Source organism: Ochotona curzoniae, unplaced genomic scaffold, assembly GCF_017591425.1.
Source record: "Ochotona curzoniae isolate NIBS_2020 unplaced genomic scaffold, NIBS_Ocur_1.0 scaffold_4701, whole genome shotgun sequence".
NCBI lineage: Eukaryota > Metazoa > Chordata > Mammalia > Lagomorpha > Ochotonidae > Ochotona > Ochotona curzoniae.
In genome coordinates, this window is record NW_024467122.1 from 64,561,095 (window position 1) to 64,577,973 (window position 16,879).

The window sequence follows — 16,879 nt, forward strand, 5'->3', positions numbered from 1 at the left end:
CCGCCCATCCGGCAGAGGCTGGGCGCACCGCAGCTTCCCCGGCTGCTGCGGAGATGTTTGGGTTTTGTTTCCGGCGCTGGGAGTTAGGGGAAAGGCTGCCAAGCTGAGACAGGGACGCCTGTCTTCCACAAGGGAAAAACAAAAGTAAAAGTAGCCTTGCATTCTTTACAAAGAGCCCAGCAAAATGTAAACAGTGAACTTGAATGTGTTCTAGGCGGGCGAGCGGGCGAAGCCCACTTTGCAAGTACCTGTTGTAATGTGAATGTTTACCCTGCATTTCTGGCCAGGTTTGGGAGGGTGGGCGTGGGGAGGGGAGAGGGATGGGAAAGTTAATTGGGACGTTAACTTTCTGGTTACTTAGAGACCTTTTTAGCTATTTATTTTAAAGTCGACCAAAACGAAAAGAAGGAAAATAACAGAAGATAAAATTAAGCCCCCAAACGAGACAACATCAAGGGCCATCCCCCAGACGAACTGGGAATAAGAAGGGGTGGGGGAGTGTCATCAGCTGGTTCTCCCAGGGACAGTCTTTCTGGTAGCTGCAAGAAGTTTTCCAAGAAGCTAAAGGGCTGTGAAGAGCTGTAAATACTTGTGAATAGGGATGGTTATACACTGTGTAAAACGCACTTTGCTTTCCTATCTTTCTTTAGAAGCTTAGAAATTTTTCTGGAAAACAAACTGCTGTTCTGGTGTGACCTGCTTAAGTTAAAAAAAAAGACAGTATAATCAGAGTTGTACAATTTTGGCCCTTCATTTTTCTTCCTCCCTGTACAGAATGAGCATGACATTTTAAATATTGATTGGTGTTCTTGTTCCCAGCATGCCCGTTTTAAGACAAAAGAATTTTAAAAAGGTGTCTACATTAAATTATGACCTAGTACAAATAATATTTTCTCATTAAAATATGTAAATTCCAACTGTTAGCTTTGTGTGTTTTTGAAACAACAACTTTGCACAAAAGGATGCAGGCGGGGCTTCCCCCACCAGCATGCTTCCTGCCACACTAAGTCTGAGTTGTCTTTTCCTTCACATTGGGAACCCAGTCTGGGCACCTCCAAACTGAAGGAGACACTTCCTCCTCCGATGGACTCTTCAGGTTATTCGTGCAGAGGGGTGAAGGGTACAGGTTATTTCTATTTCCATCAGATGCACAGAGTGCTGAAAGATAAATTGCTACTGAAAATTACAGTACGTTATATGTGTCTTCATCTCTATTAACAACAGGTTTTGTCACATAGAGAGCACTTTTGTACTATGTGGGACATCAGGTAGAAATGACAGGGAGATTTAACACGTACAGAGGCATATTTACGTCCCGTCTCGGAGTGAGTGTTCATTTCCTTGCTCCTTTAAATCGTTGCAGTTGTTGGAATTTTCTGCTTTAGAAATTACTTCAAGGTTCACTTTACCTGTCAGGAAGCCTGTTTCCTTTCACTTGAACAGACTGCTTTCTTGAATGAAGTTGTGTTAAATGCCTGACTTTAAGCAGTTATTTTTCTTCAAAAAATTTTTTTTGAAGCAGAGAATGAAATTTTGCTAAGAATTTATGGCTTCAGGTTAATTGACACTTAAATGAAGGGGTCACAATATTTTCAGAGTGAGGTGTGTATTCAAGTAATGAAGTTACTAAACAAAGAGAAATTTAAATGGCGATTAACACTTTACTGTGTAAATGATTAAACAAGGGACTCTTGTGTAACAACAAAAACCTCACAGACTCTGATCATTATCCTACATGAGTAGAATCCTTGGCACCTGTGAGCCTCACGGATTCTGAGGGCTACCTGAAAAACAATTTAGGATTTAATGCAAAGGGCAATGCTGTTGTGACAATTTTTTAAAGGAAGGATCCCACACGCAGCCCCCGAAAAGGTGGAAAATAAATGAATCATTGGACTGATTAAAATGCATGAAGCTACTAAAGCTCGTCAGACAAGGGACAACTAAACTCATTCATCAAGGCCAATTCACAATTATATCAACAAGATCAGCTTAAGAAAGCCTGGAGAACTTCACCATCCTAGGCTGAAAAACTCTTGAAAGTTTGTATTCAACAGGAATCTGTCTACATTAAAAAAAAAAAAAATTAAATACAGTTCCACAGTTCCCTACAAAATAGAATTAAGGCCATCTCTGGACTATTCCAATGTCATTGAATTTGACAACACTGCATCTGAACTGGGAATAAGGGAAGTGTAAGTGGTTAACATAGGCCTCAGACATTGTAGAGATTAGCTTGGTCAGATAACACAGTCCTCTTACAATATGCAGTGGAACAGAAATAAGGGATGTGTTGATACACACCTTTAACATTCAGAGGGAAAGAACACTGATCCTCATTCTGATTTTTAGCCAAGCAGCAATTCCATGTCAGTATTTGGAAATGCTCTTTTCAACTGGTAAGTTTGTCATGGTATATTGCAAAAAATGAAATAATGTGTGAGTATTGTGAGCCTTTCTTTCATAACTGCAGCATCTTTTCTTGAAGTTGAATGTGCAAAGTAAAGGGAAAAAATCCACTGATGACATTTTGACCATGATCAGAGCCCAAAGGCAGCCCAAATACACAAGCCTCCCTCCTTCACCGCCCAGTTTTGAGACTTCTGCCCTACTTAGTTGAAGTGCCCTACAAATAAGGAAGTATATAATTATGATACCTTCAATGGCTCTCTTTGTCATGTTAAATCTTTTCACCTGGCTCAAGTCCAAAGTCAACACACAGAACTTTAAAATAAAATTGCAAGAGACAACACCATGCAGTGAGGTACATCACACCCTGAGAACCAGGACGCATTGCACTCTTCCTTTATACATTTGGACAGTATTGTCTTTTATAGATTTGGGGTTTTGGATTTGGAAACTTACTTATTCTTCTATTAGAGAGCTTTCAACGTGATTCTGCATTTAACTGTGATTTAAGGAAAGGCTTACACCATGGGTGAACTCTGTATGCTCTTCCCACTTCTCCCACCGCCAGTTGGGAAGCTTGAGCTGTAAGTGAGCCTCAAAGGGACTTCCAGAGGCTACGGCAGAGTTGCGGTCCTTCAAAAGAATGAGAAGGCTGAACGTCCTCGAAGCCTGACTTCGGTCTGGTGTTCAGCTGAGGCTAGGATACAGAGTGGGAGGAAGAGTCCTGCGCAAGCAGAACGGACTGCGGGAGCAGAGGGGCGGAGCGGGCTGCGGAGCAGGGTGGAAGGAAGAAGTTTGCTAAATGCAAACTGCCTTTGTCGAGGGTATTCACTTGAGAAACAAAAATGATCAGAATCCATTCTTAAATTCTTAGTATAAACTCCACTAATTTTTTTTCCCTAAAAATCCACCTATGTACAGGCACACCCAAACAAAAACAAAACAAGAAAAGACCCAACCGACCCAACCTACCAGCTGTGCAGCCTCAAAGGGGATGCATTTGTTTCGTTTAAACTAACAACAAATTATCTAATTAATATGTTTCAATTACAGCGTGAAAGGCACAGCCCCTGGACCGCCCGCAGTGGGGGCACAATAGCCTCAGAGTCCACTCTAGTCATTTACAATAACTTCACATCTGTTTCTTTATTTTCCACTTTTTGAGTCTAAAACTCCTCTCCAGATCAGTTCAAACTGCAGCCCAAGTTATGAAATATGTCCTGGTGTTAAAGAGGGGATGCAACTTGGCCCATGGATGCCTCATTTGCAAGCAAAAAGTGAAAGCCCATTGAAGAGCATTAAACAAATATATTAGAATTCTGTCACTTTATGCAATTGAGTAGATCAAATGAAGGGTCCAGGCCACTTCATTCACTCTCATTCACTCGAATAGAAAATGCAAAGAATAGCAACCCGAGACTGGGCCACCGATGTAGATTTAGCTCCTTTTTACTGGGAGACAAAAAGGCTGAATTTTCACAAACACATTGCTGACTCGGGGACTAGGAAACCAGCACTGGAACCCCTTTGGAATTTAAATTCATTTTATCTTCCTCTCTCTTTGCGGGGATCTGTTTGCACTACAGTGCAAGATGCAGCCGGCATCCTCACTCCCCCCCCCCCCCACGGCCCCTCAGCTTCTGCAATGGTGGGGGAGGGGAGGCAAGTGAGTCGGGGGTGGGCCAAGTGGCACTCAGGATTCTCAAAGAACTTGTGGTGATCAACTGAACTCTCAGCTCTGAAATAATACGTTTGATTTAAACAAATCTTTAGCTGCATCAATATAGGCATTATTAGATCACACACATCTTCAAGGCTCTGACCTATTTGCTCAGCTTAGAGCATATAAACAGAATGGACTGCACGTGGTCAAGAAGTTTTCTTTCCATTAATATCTAGTCGGTGGTGTCAAAACAGACCAGACAAACTGAGCTTGCAACTTCACCTGCCTTCCCTCTCCTCCTTCTCTTTTTTTTCTCTCTCTACTTTCTTGTAGCCATCTAAGCACTGTGATGGTTTAAATGTTACATTCAAATCAGGAAAGGAGATTTCTTTGGGTAGAATATCCAAGTCAGAATTCTCTTACATTTTCATTTCTTGTCCTCAGAGAGATTAAAACACACACACACACACACACACACACACACACACACATATGTGTCAGGGTAATTGGGCATAGTCTGTGGAAACACTTGAGCCCTGTGTCTCCAGTGTTTGACAATTTTTGCCTTGGTGAACTTAACAGTCTTTTATATGTCAACATCTTAGAAAGCTTGCAGGGACATTTAAGCTGTTTCTTCTGGTTTAATGGAAAATTATCAAAAAGGAATCTTCTTCGTGTCTGAAAGCATGGCTATAGAGGTATGAACCAATGTGTCTCAAATTCAAAATGTAAATGAGATCTTAACAGAAAGAGAAAATATTCGGAGGGTTTTCTAGAGGATTGTACAGTTTTGTCTGGTACCATTTCAAAGTCCATCAGAACCTTTCACACTTCTCATTGTAGCTGTAAGATTTATAAGGTCGTGATTACACCAGACTTCATTGAATGGGAGGATTGGGGGTGGGTGCCTGGAGTTAGAAAAGGAAGTCAAGAGGGAGAATACTAAGACCTACAGATCCAAAACAGAGGTGGAAGAAATAGTTGGGATGATTTATAACCATCAACTGTCAAACTCACTGGAACTGACAGGAAACTAACCAAATATTATCTTGAAAAATCGGTATTGGCTAAATAAAACCATCCTGGGAAGAACGTCTTCGAGAATGTTTGGACAAAAGACTCCCCTTTGAGGGCAGCCTCCTTTTGCTTGTGTGTGCAAATAACTGATGTCAAATCAGTTGCGAGCTTTTGAAGGAACAAACTCTGGGAGCATTAATTAGAACAGATTAAGCTCACAGATAAAAAGCATTCTTGATCTGTTGTTTGGAGACATTGAGATTTTAATTCATGCTTTGCAGCCTGATTGATATTTTTATTTACTGAGTTAATTTTGTCTCCAATGTTCCCCGCTAACTGGTTTACTGGTTTAAGGTATACATAAAGAAAGCATTGGTGGTAGGCAGAACTAATTATTTCCAAGCACGGCTTTTACGACAAATTTCTCTCTTCATAAGCTGAAACGTATAGCTCCACAGATTTTAGTACAGTGTAGCAGCTACAGAAACTGTTCAGTAAAGGATCTTCACTTTGTGCCACTTAGAAGCCGCTTAGTATTTATTAAGCAGTACCTAGAGTGTTCTGCATTAATTAGAGCAGCTCCTCGGAGAGACATTACAACTAACGATGGTTTGCACACAACAGGAAAACTCCTGAGCCCTTCTGAATCTCCCCCATTTGACCTGCCACAAATGCCTGGCTGGCTCAGAAATACCAACACAAAGTTTCCCGATTTCCATGTGTTTGATAGACTGAAGATCTACACCTAACAACAGAGTGCTCATTGACAAGTTCCACTGCAGCCTGGGAGCCATGATTATTATGTCAACTAACTAAAGCAGAAACAACAGTTTGCTTCAAGATGCCTAGTATGATTCAAGGCTCACATTGAAGAAAAATTGACAAAGAACTATGCAACCACAGCACATTCAATGCACAAGTTAGAAGGAAAATATTTCTGTGGCTATCTAGAAGATGCTAACCATTCTGATTCTCATGTAGCATCTTGATGAAAAAGGCATATAAAGGAAACTAGGATGAAATTATTTATTAGATTAATCCAGATCGTATATATGTAACCTTCTCTGTTCCCAGCACATAAGAATAACTGGTGATGGAATGATTCTTGGCAAGATAAAAATGTTGTGCCTTTGTTACAGGTGTCAGAAAACAGAACTGAGGCTAGGTTTCTGTTGTGATTGATATAAAGCCTATAACATTATAGCCAGCGAAATGCATTTACATTTACTTGCAGATGTTATTGGCTTTAATAAAAGGAGAACTCCTCACATAAGACAAGAAAATGAAAATGATTAACTCTGACATAGAAATATAAACAGCAATTTGATTAATTATATTGCTAATTATTCTTTGCTGTAGAGCCAAACATCATCCAATTCTTAAAATGACAGATGCTGAATAAATCATATAAAATGATTACTTGGAATTTCATTGCAATGAGAAATGGCATCATTTAGGGAGAGATGTATATTGATTTCTAAATAGGTAATTGGTTTTGTTCTATTTCACTTAGAAGTTTAGTTTTTACTGCAGAATATATGACAAGATTTTAAAAGCTTCTCCTATGCATATTTAAAAATAATTCATTTCTTTTTAATATTTTCCATAATTATAATCAGCACAATACATCTCTTATCTTACTTTTCTCCAACATTATATCATAAACATTTTCCTATGTAGCCGCATCATTTTCAAAACCCAACTGATTTAAAATCAGTGCTTTTCTTTTCATGTGTCTGAGGGGCAGAGCGGCAGAGTAAGAGAAACAGAGACAGTGAGAGAGATCTTCTTCCAATTGTTCATTTCCTAAATGCCCCAAAAGCCAGGGCTAGGCCACACTGAAGCCAGGAACCTAGAGACCCATTTGAGTATCCCACAGAAGTGACAATAATCCAGCTCTTCAGAAGCCCAGACAATGCCATAGGGGATATGAGGATCCTAAACAGCATCGTAACTGGTGCTCTAATTGCTGGCCCCAAAACTATTGGTTTAGATGGGCTGTACTAAAATCAATTAAGTTAAAATAAGCAAATTTCACCTCCCCATTTCATACAGTTAGGGCATTTAGTATGTTCTTTGGTTTTGTTGATTTGTGTTTACTAATACAAAGGTTGTTAAACATTTTATATCTAACCAAACACAATTTCCAATGATACAAAATATATTAGCTTTTACATGTTGAATTCTCTCACAGCTTTCTGCAAATTCAGTACTGCATTTAATTTAGGATCTCAACTTTGGCTCTTATATGTATCCATCATCAAAAAGTTCATGGTACATATGTTTTATGACAATAAAAACTGTGAATGGATCTCATATTTTTTCCACAAGAATAAGTTTGTCTTTTCAAAATAATATGTATTTAATTAAGAGGCAGAAAGAGGAGTGAGCACTGTGTTCTCACCCACTTTTTTCCCTCCAAATACCTACAACAGCTAGGAGTTGGAAACTCAATCCAGGTCTCCTAGGTGTGTTGCAGGGACCCAATTACCAGCACCATTACTGGTGCTTCCAAGGTCTGCATTAGCTGGCTGCAGCCAGACCCTGGAAAGAAACCCAAGCCCAGTGATGTTATATAACTTATCTTTTTTGTCCCCCTTGGAAAGGCAGAGAAGGAGAGACAGAGAGAAATATCATCCATCCTCTGGGTCACTCCCCAAGTGGCCACAGTGGCTAGAGCTGAGCCAATCTGAAGTCAGGAGCCAGGAGATTATTCTGGATCTTCCGCACAGGTGCAGGGTCCCAAGGCTTTGAGCCATCCTCTACTGCTTTCCCAGGGCAGGCAGGGATCTGGTTCAGAAGTGGAACAGCCAGGATACAAACCAATACTTATATGAGATCCTGGCACATGCAAGGCAAGGATTTAGTTATTGGCTCATCACACCAGTCCCATAACTTACTTTTAATTCCATTTCTTACTAGCCTTTTGGAGTAGCTTTACATTTCCAACGTTACCTAACCTGCATCTGGGCAACCTGAGCAATACTGTCTCATCTTAGAATCATGAAGACACTGAATGTTAGAGGTAGAAAACTCTTGGGAAGTTCCAGGAATACCAATAGCTTTCTTTTACTCACTATGTGAATTCTTCTGATGCATCCCTTTATCTGTATCACAGTAATACAACAACATGGACACCAGAATTGGGTTCTGAGAGGAGACCAAAAGTCCACTCCTATGACAGGTGGCCAACAAATCCAACTAAAGCTGAAAAGTCATAACTGACATGGTCAAAGTGAAATCTTTATTCCAGAGTAGAGTGCATTTTGTCTGCAGCATTACCAGTGTACCCACATGAAGGTAGCGATCTTGGGAAATGTGCATCACCTATATTGCTCAATTCCAGATTCTCCCCGACCCAAATAGGGAATACACCCTGAATCAGAACATCTACATCCCTGATACCATCCCCTAAACTGATTAAAAATATCTTTCAGATAGGTTGGCTCCAGTCGGGAGAGCCCAGCTCCATGGCTGGTGTTGGCTGGTTTACGGATACGGCTCCCTTGAGGTGGCTAATTCTGAAAGAATGCAAGGTGCTGAGCTGAGACGCTGTTTCCTTACTGTAGCATCCTGTTATGACCTTTCTTAGGTGATACTTTCATGCCTGACTTGCCCACTCCAGGTCCTTGAGATCTTGTTTGTTTTGAGCAAGTGGCCTAACAATGTTGAATGCATGAGCCGAGCATCCAGCAGGTGCTTGTGGATTAGAAGGATAAGCACGTAGTCTACCCCCAGAAAGTGTCCCTTATAGCTAGAGGCTAAGAGTAAAATAAATCCTTCCCCTGGATTGCCACCAATGTTTATTTGGAACACAAAATAAATCACCAGAAAGCCAGCTCAGCACACATTACTAAGTAACATCAGCCACCACACAAGGACTTCCAAGAAAACACGTGGGTGAGAAGACCCAAATTTGAATCTCTCTCTCATCTGAATTCAGTCAAGTGGTTTGAAGTAAGTTTTTTTGGTCCTCATTACCCATCTCTCACAAGAACAAGATAGAGGTTCCCCTCAAAGGCTTGTCCCATGATCAATTGCAGCACAGTGGAATAAACCACTTCAAGGTGTATTGCAAAATGAAGCTACTGTTATTATTAATGATGGAGAAAAGGAAAATGAGAACCATTCCCTCCCCAGAGGAAATTCACCCTTTTTAAAAATATTTCATTTATTTATTTATCTGAAACACAGAATGACAGAAAGAGGGAGAGGGATCTTCCAGCCTCTGGCTCACTTTCCAAATGGTTTCAACAGCAAGGGCTGGACCAGACAGAAGCAAGGAGCCTGGAACACCTTCTGGGTCTTCCACTTGGGTGACAGGGACACCAAGAACTTGGACCATCTTCTGTTACTTTCCCAGGTGCATTAGCAGAGAGCAGGATCAGAAAACAAACATGTAGAAGTTGAACTACATTCTGACATGGAATGTTGGCATTGAAAAGCAGCAGTGTAACCGAGCCCCAACACTGGCCTTAGGGATTTAGTCTTTGGCTCTTCAGCTGGAGAGCAGACTTGCAGATGGGACAGAAGCCCTGCCTTTTTTTTTTTTTTTTAACAACATCTATCATTTAACCTTCTGAGACTTCTACTGCCTGCCCTCTTGTTCCTACTTTGTGAGACCCTAGTAACTTGGTAGTGAAGGAGGCAATAAGATAAAGAAATGGTGGCTTCTGTTTTAATACCCTCCCAAAGTGTGTTTTTTCACAACGTTAGAGGAACGAGGTGGACAGCCAGTTATGAACATGGCTGAGGAGAAATGAGAGAGTGCAGGAAGACAGACATGCGACTCAAAAGCTGAGATTCTCACTACTGACCTATGGCCCAGAACTCAGATTCTCATTACTCCTCTCTATTCCTTACTTTACACACACACTGCTCCCCAAAACTGTAATTCATGATGGCATCCAGCTACTTCCCTACCCATTACAAAAATCTGATCGGTAGTTTTTATTATATCCATTTTACAGGTGGGAATGCTAAGCATAGGGAATTTAACTTGCTCAAAGTTACCCATCTAGTAAACACTCAATTTACTCTCAGTATAAATAGGCTTATACACTTCTATTACTGATCCTAGAAACATAATTTCCTAGTCTCAAGGAAAAGGAGAAGGAAGGATATTACCTGCTGATACAGAAATGCTAGCAGGTGCCAATCCAATCGCTCCTGTTATTTCTTTTACTTGTCCCAGCTTTGCCGTCAGATAGAATTTGTCAAGCTGTCTTTATTTCCTAACCTTTCTTTTCTTTTTTTTTTTTAAGGTTTTTTTTTTTTTTTTGGAAAGTCAGATATACAGAGAAGAGAAGAGACAGAGAAGAAGATCTTCCATCCAATGATTCACTCCCCAAGTGGCTGCAGCGGCCAGAGCAGAGCCAATCCAAAGCCAGGAGCCTCCTCCAACTTGCACGTTTTGGGGAGATTTTACTATAAAACAAAATACCTCTCTGTTCCAGCTCATAGCAACTTTCAGCCATTGATCTCACCCAGATCATATATTAAAAAAAATTCACAATGGAACCTCTCTCTCACACCACCCCCCCACATGAACCTCAGGCTATCCAATCAACCTGAATCCATGTACAACTCATTCCATTCCTGGTGGATCACCTACATGAGAGACCAGGAAGATCTTCCTGACTCCTGGCCTTGGCATGATCCAATCCCAGTTGTGAATATCTGTGGAGTAAACCAGAGAATTTCTGTGTAATTCTCTGTCTCCTTTCTTCTGATAAGCTGTCCTTATCATTTTTCTCCCAACAGAAGCCTGGCTTGCTAAGTCTTCTCAGGTGTGCCAGCCAGAGTCTGAGCACCAGCTGCTCAGGGCCCCTTTGCTGATTCCCAGAGATGCCCATTTCACCAGGGCAGTACTCTTTGCTCAAGGCTCTTCCTTCCCAAATCTCTACCTTTCTCTTTTGTAGCTTCTAGGATGCTGGTTGTTTCTTGTAGTTATACCTTTGTATTCCTTCCTGTTCCTTTTTTTGCCCTCTAAGCTGAATGACATCTATATAAATAATTCTTTGTATTGAAATAATATAATATGATCCTGGTCAGATTGTCTATAATGTGTATATATACAAGCAAGTATATATTCTTTTGTGTATCTCATGCTTGTTGAACAGTGGATATGAACAACTGCTAGGAGTTGGGCAATGCAGAATGGTTACAGAAATATGTCCATAAAGCCTGACCTCCAGGAATTTCCTATCTCCTACAGAACACCCACAAACAGCACACTTAGCTGAGAGAACAGGTTCTGCAAAGTGTCTGAGAAAACAGGAAGAGAAACAACAGAAGATCTTGAAAGGATTTGAGATTGAAGGCTAGGTAAGGCAAGCACCTTAAGTTCACTGGCAGAAGGGCATTAGGTGGTATATATGGAATATACAGAACTTAGTGCAAGAGGAAGCTTCCTTGTAGAGGCCAGGGGAAATCACACTGAGGAGATATGTAAGAAGGAAGCTTCTGGAGACCAGAGTGAAAAGTCCATGGAACCAGCTGAGACCTCTGGAGATTATGAGCAAAAAGAATGCATGTTGGAGTGGAAGAAAAGAAATGAGAGGGGCCAAAATGGTGGCTCTTCAGGCTAATCCTCTGCCTTTCAGTGCTGGTATCCTATACGGGCACTGGTTTGCATCTTAGCTGCTCTGCTTACAGTGCAGCTACCTTGCCTATAGCCTGGGAAAGTAGTAGAGGATAGCTCAAGACCTCAAGCCCCTGGACCCAGATGGGAGACCCATAAGAAGCTCTAGACTTTTGGCTTTGGATTGACTCAGCTCCATTCACTGGGGCCATATGGGGAGAGAAGCAATGGATGGAAGATCTTTCTCTCTGTCTCTTCTTCTCTCTGTAAATCTTCCTTTCAAAAAAAAATTTAATTAATTAATCTTTAAAAAAAAGTGAGTGGCTTTGGAAGAAAAATATTGAGACCGAGTAAGAACTCCAGCAGCTTCTACAAGTTCCAGCACAGAGGCAACGTAATTCTAAAGACATCCTGCGATAGCTTGAAGTCATATCCATAGTTCTTCAAATAGTGTGAATAATTTTAACTTTAAAGGGACAAGTGTGAATTCAAGGAATTTTGGAGCAATTGCTGACTTTAATAGAGTGATAAGGACAGAAAAAAAAGATGAAAGCACAAACCCTGATCAAGCATATTACCAGGAGATTTATGAAGAGTTAGATACAAATAGTATTTTCTGAACAAACATTGTGAATATTTACTTACAGAAATCACTCTACTTTGCATGAAGTTTCTATACATTGGAAGTAGGTTAAGTAAGCACAATTAAGTGGAATAAAGACAGCTGGTCTCCTTAGCAGCAGCTAACATCCTCTTTCTAAAACTTCCAATTTCACACTGGAAATGCATCAGATAAGGTTCTTTCTATCATAGCAAGGCTATTCCCATGCCTACCAACGGTCAGAGATAGGCATCAGTGATCTTCACTAGTTTTAGCAGAGATTCCCTGAAATGTGGTAGGACTGCCTCAATGATAGTCTCTCTTCTAGGATCGACTGAGAAGTGGCTCATAAGAGCTAGGTCTTGGGACTTCGGAGAAACTACCATAGACAAGAGTGGAGAGACTTACAGAAAGTCTTTGGGGCATTATTGAGTCACTCTATAAAGCACTTCCTGATGCTCATCCAGCTCTTCTGTCAGACTTCTGAGGTATTATCCGCCAGGAAACTGCACACACTATTGACACTAGCATGAATCAGTTTCAAGTATCAAAAATTTTATCACTTGCTTATTTATCCATTCTTACATAAAACATTGTGTGTGTGCACTCGCACATGTGCACACACGTGCACTTCTGATGCCACATAACCGAGTCTTTTCCAAACAACCACCACCACAGCAATTCTTTCATTTTTTAACCTTGTTTCTGGATTAAGTATACAGAATGAACATAGACCCACACACAAGACTGTTTCTACTTCAGACATAAATGAGGGGACCCAGCTCCCTTCAACTTCCTCCATGCCAACTACAAGCTCATGGGTTGCTCATCACCCTTTTCATGTTCTATAATTCACAATAACAGCTCATGGGATTATGACATTACAGAGCAGCCAAATAAAAGCAAAACACAGGGTAATTTATCTGGACTTCATGGCAGGGGTGCTGAGTTTCCAAGCTCTCATCTTCTCTGGGCCTGTTTTCACCGACCTGGATACTCCGTAGCACTGCCATTTGGAAGGTTTTTCTGGTGATCTTATTACAATTACATAGGTCCATTGATTAAACCATAGGCCACTAGTGACTAAACTCAGTACCTAGCTTTTCTCCTTTACTGAGTAGTGGTTGTGGTGGTGGTGGTGATGCTATTCTAAGAGTTATAATTCTGTAATCTCTCTGGGTTGGTTCTTCTGGTAACTGGTCCCCCATGAAGCACCTCATTAGCATACCAAAGACAGAAAACTCCAAGTGTTCTGTTCTTGTTCTTAGATTTTTAAAAATTTTATCACACTAATACAGAATGACTCTGGTCAGACATTATGCTCAACCCCTGAAAACATTCAGTTTTGCCACTGAGAAAGTCACTGGGTAGGGTGAGGGAAACAATACTAGGTCCGGAGCCTAGGGTCCAGATACAATTCATGATGATGAAATCAATGAGCTGTAAATAGCATCTGTCGGAAAAACTGGTATCCTAGGTATTTTTTAGTTATTCCAGTAATGAATTCACTAATACAGGAGAGAGTTTACTTGAAGACTAGATTACACGTTGCCTCCTTTTATCAACTGATCCAGAAAGTAATAACAAATTAATCAGCAATTTTATTCAAATAAAAATTTTTTACTTAAGGCTATGATAATCACACTATATACTCTGCATACTTTGAGATAAGCTCATGTTATATTTCCTAAGTGTTTCTAGGGATTTCTTCACAGGTATAATATAATATTTGTAAAAAAAATTCCCAATTTTCTCTTAATGCTGTTTTTTTTCTTTTTGTTTGAATATTTATTTACTAGACTACGTAGCTTTGTGTATTAAAAAAATCACTTCCAGAAAATCTTAAGTTTGATCCTTCAAAGAAGTTTCTTTTTTTCCTTTTTTATATATTTATTTTGGTTTAGGTCACACACACACACACAGTTCTTCCACCTGCTAGTTTACTCCTGATATGCCTGTGACATCTGGAGCTGGGTCAGCCTGAAGCCAGGAGCCAGGGACTCTATCCAGGTCTCCCCATGTTGATGACTTGAGTCATTCCTCTCTGCCTCGAAAGGTGCACATTAGCAGGAAGCTGAATCAGGAATGGAGCTAGGACTCAAACCACATGGCTTAATAGAGGGTACTGTGCTTCAACTGGTATCTTAACTACTACACCAAATGTTAGCTCCCCCAGAAGTTTCTTGAGTGACTTTGCCAACAGCCTTTGGATGTGTGGGATTTCTAATGATACCAGGTACTAGCCATCATGACTGGGCCATCTTAGATGTCAAACCACAAAACAGTCAAATTCCCAGGAGTATTTCACGTTGTTGACTGGGATATCCAGGAAACAAAGGAAGCCAGACGAACAGAATGTTCGTCTATGACTATGGCAAAAGACATATACTTAGTAAAGGAGCAGAGTCTAAGAGATGGACAGAAACAAATTTACTTCCTGACTCTGTCACTTTGACTCAATTAGGAATATTGCAGAGTCTCATTTTTTCCCTCTCAAAATGGGAGTCAGATTTCATGTTTGCTGAGATGAACACAGCATCTCAGCATTTGTCTGTACATGGTATTTCATCCATGATTGGTGCCAAATATGTCACGTTATTCTACATTTGCTTGTGGATTTCATGGCAGCATGGCTAGCACACTAGCTTGTTTGGGTGCTAGGCCTGTGTTCTACTTGAGCACCTATTACGCTCAAGCCCCACAGTCAGGATGGCAGACAGCTCCAAACATCAAGGAAACCACAGGCAGAGGTGTAGAACACTTACACCACAATGTGAAAGTGATCATTCAACACCACAAAGGAAAAGTTTCCAAATAAAAGCCAAGGGTGCAGGCATTATGATGGTCGCACCTCTGGGTAGGTCACCCACATCCCATCTTGGAATGCCAACTTGAGTCTCAGTTATTCCACTTCCGTTCAGGCTCACTGCTCATGCACCTGGAAGGCAGGAGATGAAGGCTCAGATGCTTGGCTCCCTGTCACCCATAGAGAGATCCCTTTCAAATCAATCAATCCAAGATGAATTAGCACACAAATGAAGCCAAGTGTCACAGAACCAAGAAGAAAGTCGAGCTATGTCAAACTACTTCAGGCGATTTTAGTTGTCATCCCAATTTGAAACTTGTAAAATTCTTTCTTTTTGTCAAGGTGGAAAAAAAGCTATTTGGATTTCCTGACACTCTGCTTCCTAATGATAGGTCTTCCTGAATCAGAAGTTCTATCAACACTCTTGTGTGAAGTCTCAGGCATGCAAAATCAAGGGGGAAATGTTCTGCAGAAAACAAACCTCCAGTGTCCTAGACCAACCCTTCTGTTCCAATTTGGTCCTTATTTTCAATTCCAAAAACAACACACAAGGCCTTAGAAGGTACACACTCCCTCATGTTTATGCATGCGGCCCTGGAGAAATTCAGCTTGCAGATGCTTTTGATTATGAACTGGGTGAAAAAACATCAACCTAAAGTAACTTAGGGAAGAACCATCTTTCCCTGCCCCCATCTCACCTCAAACCCAAACAAGTCTCCATCCCGCATCCATTTATTACAGAGTACTTGACATGACTTTATTGGTATATCTTTCTTATGCATTTGACCAATCAAAATGATAATTTAGACAAACTGGGGATGGCAAAGTGCATTATCCAGCCATATCTCATTATTATGCAAAAAATCAGATATTCACAGCAACTGTCTCATCTATTTATTGTTTGGTTACTCATCTGGAAATTTTAATACTTTCTTCAGGGGCAGGGACTGGCAATAAAAAAATAGACCTATATATCAAACCTTTAGCTTCCAGCCATCATTGTGTGCCATAATACAGATGGAGTGGCTATCAGCAAGCTTTACTGTGTTGGTTTATTTCCGTCAACCGAGAGTGTGGATTTAAATGAGCTAAAAAGCCACAAAGTTGACTTAACGCTGGAGAGTCCCTTAGAACTGTCCAGTTCCTTTACAAGTAGAGATAGATAGCTGGTTGTCCTTAGCCTCTCTAATCAATGACACCAGAGGAATATGTGAGATCGGAAAAGTGGGATGAAGAAAGCGACGAGAATTGTTTAGGATGCCAGAGGAGGCTTTGCAGCTCAGAAATGCCCTTATCCCCCTCTTTCGTTATCCTCTGCATAGCGAAGAGCCACTTTCCTGCTCTCAGAAGCACAAAACTTCCTGTACGCTGCTCACTCTGACCGCTTCACAGTTCCTTATTTAATCTTCAGCACAAGCCTGGGAGACATGCCTGTTGGTATCCTATTTTATAGGTAGGTAATGGGAGGCACAGGGAAGTATACAACTTGCTAACTAACAGGTGGTAAAAGCAGATGTTGACACACTGTACCATTACTTTCAATTGTACAGCAATACTCTAAGGATTCTACTTCTGGTTTTTACAGTCTGACCTCAATGAGTAAATCATGGAAAAATATACACCAGGCCATCTGGAGGAAAAGCACTGGAAATATTTCTCAAAGATCAGATTCTTAGACCCAGACCAACTGATTCGGAAATTCAGTTCAAGGGATTAAGAAACCTGCATTTTGGGCCCGGCGCCGTGGCTTAGTGGCTAAAGTCCTGTTGCATTCATTTGGGGAGCGAATCATCAGACGGA